This window comes from Pseudochaenichthys georgianus, chromosome 19 (genome assembly GCF_902827115.2).
Source record: "Pseudochaenichthys georgianus chromosome 19, fPseGeo1.2, whole genome shotgun sequence".
In the NCBI taxonomy this organism is placed as follows: Eukaryota; Metazoa; Chordata; class Actinopteri; order Perciformes; family Channichthyidae; genus Pseudochaenichthys; species Pseudochaenichthys georgianus.
In genome coordinates, this window is record NC_047521.1 from 5104211 (window position 1) to 5111750 (window position 7540).

A 7540-nucleotide genomic window follows, 5' to 3' on the forward strand; every position below is an offset into this window, starting at 1 on the left:
AGTATAGGATCATTTGAACTTATGTTAAGTGTCTTGAGTATTATGAAAAGCCCTCTAGAAATAAAAAGTACAATTAATGCAATTTATAAATAATGATATACTTGAAATGGAATGATATGCTGTCTACGAACAGTTACGATTTTAGGTGTTTTAAAGTCCAGATTTCAGGTAACAAGTATGCAGAGTGAAGCTTGGACATTGATATACTTGATCAATACATCATTCATCTTTCAGATGTGTTCTATTATGCACCAGGTGGAAGTATACTCCAGTGTTTTACAATGAAACTAAATGGAACTACACCTCGTCCTCATCATCACTTACTCAGCTCATATTGCTGTTGGCACAACCGCATTACTGTTACACACCTACACTGTGATTTCATTTGCAGACACTCACTAATATAAAAGATCGGATACAATACACTTAATGATTTAACAACATTATGTTCCTGCATTTTGTCAGCTTATAAAAACATGTTGAAGGTTTAAACTAGAGAGGGCTGTAAAGTGAAACACAACATCTCTGAGGAGTTCTACTTACATCATTAGAACTGATGCTTTATGCTTTACCGTTCTCTATGCTCTCAGTGCTATGTTGGCATCCCAGATGAACATCCATGTGTGTGTGTGTGTGTGTGTGTGTGTGTGTGTGTGTGTGTGTGTGTGTGTGTGTGTGTGTGTGTGTGTGTGTGTGTGTGTGTGTGTGTGTGTGTGTGTGTGTGTGTGTGTGTGTGTGTGTGTGTGTGTGTGTGTGTGTGTGTGTGTGTGTGTGTGTGTGTGTGTGTGTGTGTGTGTGTTAACCCCAAAGAAAGCTTCATCTGTATTTATATATAGCATTATCAGAGTCATAGCCGAATGAGTCACCAGGTCAGGACACATGTCGGCTCTCCATGTGGAGAGGAAGTCTGCCATCCCACTCTGTGTGTGTGTGTGTGTGTGTGTGTGTGTGTGTGTGTGTGTGTGTGTGTGTGTGTGTGTGTGTGTGTGTGTGTGTGTGTGTGTGTGTGTGTGTGTGTGTGTGTGTGTGTGTGTGTGTGTGTGTGTGTGTGTGTGTGTGTGTGTGTGTGTGTGTGTGTGTGTGTGTGTGTGTGTGTGTGTGTGTGTGTGTGTAAATTGTAAATGTAATATTTCTGCGTTTTAGACACACTCATCTGAAAGACTTGAGATCGTGCCATGGTGGATTGTTCTATACATGTTTACATGTTTTATAGACAACAGATGTAACTGTTTTGGGTTATATACTGGGAGAGGTACAGCTATATAGTAGATCTATATCATTAAAATATACATGTATTAATAATGCATCAACCATCTGGCATATGATATGTATTCATTCTTTTTCGTCACTGTTTTACTCTTTTCTTTCTCCTTGTCTGATGTGTGGCTTGTTATTTAGTTATTAAATGGATTGTAACTGTATTTAATTTCGTTTTGCTTACCATATAATTTCTTAAAATGTATATAAATTAATAAAGATATTTAACAGATTACATTTCATATATATATGACACAATAGTTGCAAACCCTAGTAATAAAAAACAGTCTGTCTGAAAATACATGCAATGATTTGCCTGTTCTCAGCGAGGCGCCTGGACCCTCACAGGCTGTCACCGCACTGGAGACACGCAACACACCATGCCCCCCCCCCCCCCCTCCTCTCTACACCGACACTCTGTGCCATCAGGTTTAACACTCAGCAGCCCAGACTGCTTATGCAACAGAGCCGTTGGGACATTCAGCGGGCCGAGGCCATCAACACAAACAAACCCCCCCACTCCGCTGATGCAGCAGTTCTGCCCCGAAACAATTAGAGCCAACGCTGTCTTCCTCCTTTTGTCAACAACCTTTTTGTGAGGAGCAACCGCAACACACTACGTGCTATTCCTGCTTAGGGTTTGTCTGTTTACAAAAGCTGGCATTCCACACACACGCACACACACACACACACACACACACACACACACACACACACACACACACACACACACACACACACACACACACACACACACACACACACACACACACACACACACACACCATGTATACATTACTTCAGGGGACATTACATTAACTTACATGCATTTCCTGGAGACTTATCCTAACCTTAACCACAACCAACACATGCCTAACCCTTACCCTAACCCTTACCCTTACCCTTACCAAGTCTTCACCCTAAAATTAATGATTCCCCTTATGGGGACCTCCAATTTGTCCCCATAAGGGAGGCGAGTCCCCACACGTGACTGTGTAAACAGATGTAGGTCCCCACAAGTATAGTAATGCTAGGCCACACACACACACACACACACACACACACACACACACACACACACACACACACACACACACACACACACACACACACACACACACACACACACACACACACACACCATCAAAGTGTGTGACCGTGTATTGACAAGGAGTGGTGTATGGGAGAGAAAATAATGAGACAGAAGAAGGGACAGCGGCACACAATGACAAGAACCGTTGAGTAGCAAAGTACCAGCTACTGTGTGTGTGTGCGTGTGTGTGTGTGTGTGTGTGTGTGTGTGTGTGTGTGTGTGTGTGTGTGTGTGTGTGTGTGTGTGTGTGTGTGTGTGTGTGTGTGTGTGTGTGTGTGTGTGTGTGTGGCCAATATCCCTGCACCACTATAGCAACAGCAACTCAAATGTGGCATTTGTAACCATATCTACAGTCAAGATAATACAAATGCAGCTTATTCCTCAGTATTTTCTCCTAGCCCTAACTAAACTCTCCTAGCCCTAGCCCTAACTAAACTCTCCTAACCCTAGCCCTAACTAAACTCTCCTAACCCTAGCCCTAACTGAACTCTCCTAGCCCTAGCCCTAACTGAACTCTCCTAACCCTAGCCCTAACTGAACTCTCCTAACCCTAGCCCTAACTAAACTCTCCTAGCCCTAGCCCTAACTAAACTCTCCTAACCCTAGCCCTAACTGAACTCTCCTAGCCCTAGCCCTAACTGAACTCTCCTAACCCTAGCCCTAACTAAACTTTCCTAACCCTAGCCCTAACTAAACTCTCCTAACCCTAGCCCTAACTAAACTCTCCTAGCTCTAGCCCTAACTGAACTCTCCTAGCCCTAGCCCTAACTAAACTCTCCTAGCCCTAGCCCTAACTGAACTCTCCTAACCCTAGCCCTAACTGAACTCTCCTAACCCTAGCCCTAACTAAACTCTCCTAACCCTAGCCCTAACTAAACTCTCCTAGCCCTAGCTCTAACTAAACTCTCCTAGCCCTAGCCCTAACTAAACTCTCCTAGCCCTAGCTGAACTCTCCTAACCCTAGCCCTAACTGAACTCTCCTAGCCCTAGCCCTAACTAAACTCTCCTAGCCCTAGCCCTAACTGAACTCTCCTAACCCTAGCCCTAACTGAACTCTCCTAGCCCTAGCCCTAACTAAACTCTCCTAGCCCTAGCCCTAACTAAACTCTCCTAACCCTAGCCCTAACTAAACTCTCCTAGCCCTAGCCCTAACTAAACTCTCCTAACCCTAGCCCTAACTGAACTCTCCTAACCCTAGCCCTAACTAAACTCTCCTAACCCTAGCCCTAACTAAACTGACCCTAGCCCTAACTAAACTGACCCTAGCCCTAACTAAACTGACCGTAGCCCTAACTAAACTCTCCTAACCCTAGCCCTAACTAAACTGACCCCTGACCTCTGACCTAACTGTAATTACACATCTTTGTATACCTAAAAACACATTAAAAACCTTTTCTTTAATAACATGATGACAGTAGCACATATTGGCTTTAAAGGGGCATTTACTGATTTGTATGTGTATCCTGTTGTGGTGGGATACCACTCCTTATGATTTCATGATGTGTTATCACATCTTAGACATGGAAACTACACATTAAGTCTCAATAAAGGAAATAAAAGATAGTTTGTTTTAAGCTTAATCTATAAGAGGGACTAATAACACATGCAATACTAACCCATTCTAGTAATGTAACCTATACTAGAGTATTCTCATTTCTTTTAAACAATAGTTACATGCAACTAAGTCTGAAAACACTCAGGCTGTTACGAGCCTCCTAGTTGTGATTCTATGTTTTAGTTCTTAATGATGAAATCATTGATCCAATACGGAAATAACTACAAAGAATGATAAAGACTATCTCTTGCAGTTAAATGTAAATTGAAAACAAATTAATAAATATAGAACCAATAGCTACCGTTTGTATTTCCTTAAAATTGAAAATGCTACAAAACTAACACATTTTACTACAGGGTCAGCACTGTGGTCTAAACCGGCCAAATGATTAAAAAGTATTTCAAAAATGTGTGGGTGTATAGTTCAACATTCTGTAAAAACAAACGTATCCACTATTGACGAGAGTTAGCTGAGAGGGTTTATACCATTCTCATGTCTGTAGAAGAAAATATGCTAGCGGTAGCAGCTAGTTAGCTTAGCTGAGCAGAAAGACTGGAAGACTGGCGAGAAAAAGTTCAACACATATCATCCTATAATTTCTATATATATATAAATATATGTGGATTGTAGATGGATACCATTAACAAGATGTTAGTTGGTAAGATTAAAAGGTGATTTTGGTGAAATGTTTTAGCAACACAGCCAGGCTAGCTGTTGCCCCCTGCTTTCAGTCATGTGTTAAGCTAAGCTAATTGCTAAGAATCCTTTAACGCCCACATAAAATCAATTTCAAGGACCGCCTACTTCCATCTACGTAACATTGCAAAAATCAGGCATATCTTGCCTCAAAACGATGCAGAGAAACTAGTCCATGCATTTGTTACTTCTAGGCTGGATTATTGTAACTCTTTATTATCAGGGAGTACCAAGAAGTCAGTCAAGTCGCTTCAGCTGATTCAAAATGCTGCGGCTCGTGTACTAACCAGAGTTAGGAAAAGGGACCACATTACTCCTGTTCTGGCTGCCTTACACTGGCTCCCTATAGAACACAGGATAGAATTTAAAATTCTTCTTCTCGCCTACAAAGCCCTTAATGGGCAGGCGCCATCTTACCTTAAAGAACTCATTATACCCTACTGTCCTACTAGGGCATTGCGTTCCAAGAATGCAGGGTTGTTGGTTGTTCCTAGAATCTTTAAAAGTACAATGGGAGCCAGAGCCTTTTCTTATCAAGCTCCACATTTGTGGAATCAGCTTCCAGTTTGTGTTCGGGCGGCAGACACCCTATCCGTTTTTAAGAGTGCGCTTAAGACCTTCCTTTTTGATAAAGCTTATAGTTAGGGCTGATTAGATTCAGCCCCTAGTTTTGCTGATATAGGCTTAGTTTGTCGGGGGACATCTTACTTCTTCCTTCTCTCTGTCTATACCCGTGTACACTCATGTTCCGATTAACCCAGCTTCCCCAAATGTCTTTCTTTTTGGTGTCTATATACGCTGGGATCCGGAGTCATGGATGATCCTGCGGTCCTGTGTCCTGGATCGCGAGCGCTGGATCTTGAGTCGTGGCTGTGGTCCTGGATCATAGGTCCTGGATGGATATCCTCGTGGATTCATCTTCCTATTATACACACATGCATTTCCAAACATTTGGACTACCTATGTTGCAAATGTATTATCTTTTCAATTTACACACGGCATCTATTGCACGTCTGTCCGTCCTGGGAGAGGGATCCCTCCTCTGTTGCTCTCCCTGAGGTTTCTCCCATTTTTCCCTTTAAAACTGGGTTTTCTTTGGAAGTTTTTCCTTGTACGATGTGAGGGTCTAAGGACAGAGGGTGTCGTATTGTCATACTGATATTCTGTACACACTGTGAAGACCACTGAGACAAATGTAACATTTGTGATATTGGGCTATATAAATAAACATTGATTGATTGATTGATTGAAGAATGAAAGTATGTCCAAAATATGCAAAAAAAGACATAGGATTGTATGATAACATTTTCCGAAAAAACAACATAGTAAAGTATGATGAACATTTTCATAAAAAACTAAATAATATATGGGAAAAAAATACATAGTATAGTATGTGGCTCAGTTGGATAGTGCGCTGATCTTCAGAGCACTGGTTCAATCCCCACTGCAGTCAGCATGTCGCTGTGTCCTTGGGCAAGACACTTCACCCCAAATTGCTCCTGTGGGGACTGACCACAGTACTAAGTAAGTTGCTTTGGGTAAAAGCGCCTAACAAGTGACATGTCATGTATAGTAGCCCTATGTCGAACATATGCATCACAGTCATCATAGTTTCTTGACGAGCATCATCAGGACATCTCTCTTCGTCCAACCAGCTGAAGTTACCTCCCTGCCAACCGATGTGACCTACATTGTGATCTGTGACTCATCATGCTGGAGTGTGTGTCTTCTTTTTTTTTATGTTCCAGCAAGAAGCTTAAACCCACTTTGATGAGCTGTGTCTCAGGCTTAACACACACACAACCAGACATCCTGCCTCAGTGGCTCAGAACAGATGAAGCAATGGAAGATAACTCTAAACGAAGAAACAATTAGAAGTTGGTTCACTACAACAATAATCTAGAATTGTATCAGTATGTTTTCTTTGTGACATTAATGCACTACATGCGGACACTTTGTCACAGCCGTAAGGAAGGTGCAACAATCCCTGAACCCAGCATGTGGACCAACGTAAACATTATGGTCTGTTAATATTCTCCCATCATCCTCAGCTTCAGAAGTCTGTCGGGTTATGTCATGTTGGTCCCACCTGCAGTGTGTCCCTGAGACTGCACTGACTGAGGAAACCACTGTTTCTGAGTGACAGGTGCACACACACACACACACACGCACGCACACACACACGCACACACGCACGCGCACGCACGCACACACACACACACACACACACACACACACACACACACACACACACACACACACACACACACACACACACACACACACACACAACACCACACACACAGCTGCTGCTGCTGCAGATATACAGTCAGGATGCATGGAGGGGTGGGGGTGCAAGAGGTTGCGTTGTGATCAATAGCATGAATTCCGCTTCACAGATCTAAAATGCAGTATTTTGTTGTTTCCTGGAGATACATGGCACACAAACACACACGCGCGCGCATTATACAGCATTGTTTTCAGTGCATGGTGCTGCACAGAATAGGCCTGTAATGCTCGGAAAATAAGAAATCAGTGTAATACATCCCTTTATTATAGGGAGTCAGAGAGTGAGGGTGCAGGTAAGGATAGATGGAGTATTTATTCCGCAGCTCACCCTTCAGTTGTCTCCCATATGGAGGCTGTGGAGTCCGCCCTATCAGTGCAGGCTGCTGGGGAGCACACTTGGGGGTCTGAGCCGGGAGAAAGGCCTGGTCCTGGGCTCCGGGTCCGGTGAGAAGCCTCTGTGAGACGCCGAGCATCCTGCACACTGCTCCGGCTATGCGTCCTATTGTCTCCGCATCGCTCTGTCCTCTAGGAGGGGAGGAGAGGTGAGGGGAGGCGCGGAGGAGAGGAGTGCCTCTGCCAGGAGTGATGCGAGCAGGGGGTGGGGGGAGATCAGCCCTCCCCCTCTTCGTTCTGGCCAATCGCCGCGCTGC

The 7540-nt window shown here is 43.6% G+C and overlaps 1 protein-coding gene across 1 annotated transcript in view; it reads right to left on the reverse strand.

Annotated features, from left to right (window-relative positions):
* The window catches only part of bsk146 (brain specific kinase 146), a 17823-nt gene extending 10283 nt beyond the window's left edge, over positions 1-7540 (reverse strand). The window contains exon 1 of the mRNA XM_034106820.2: positions 7219-7540. The gene's annotated coding sequence lies outside the window, so the exon portion shown is untranslated. The remainder of the gene's footprint in view (positions 1-7218) is intronic.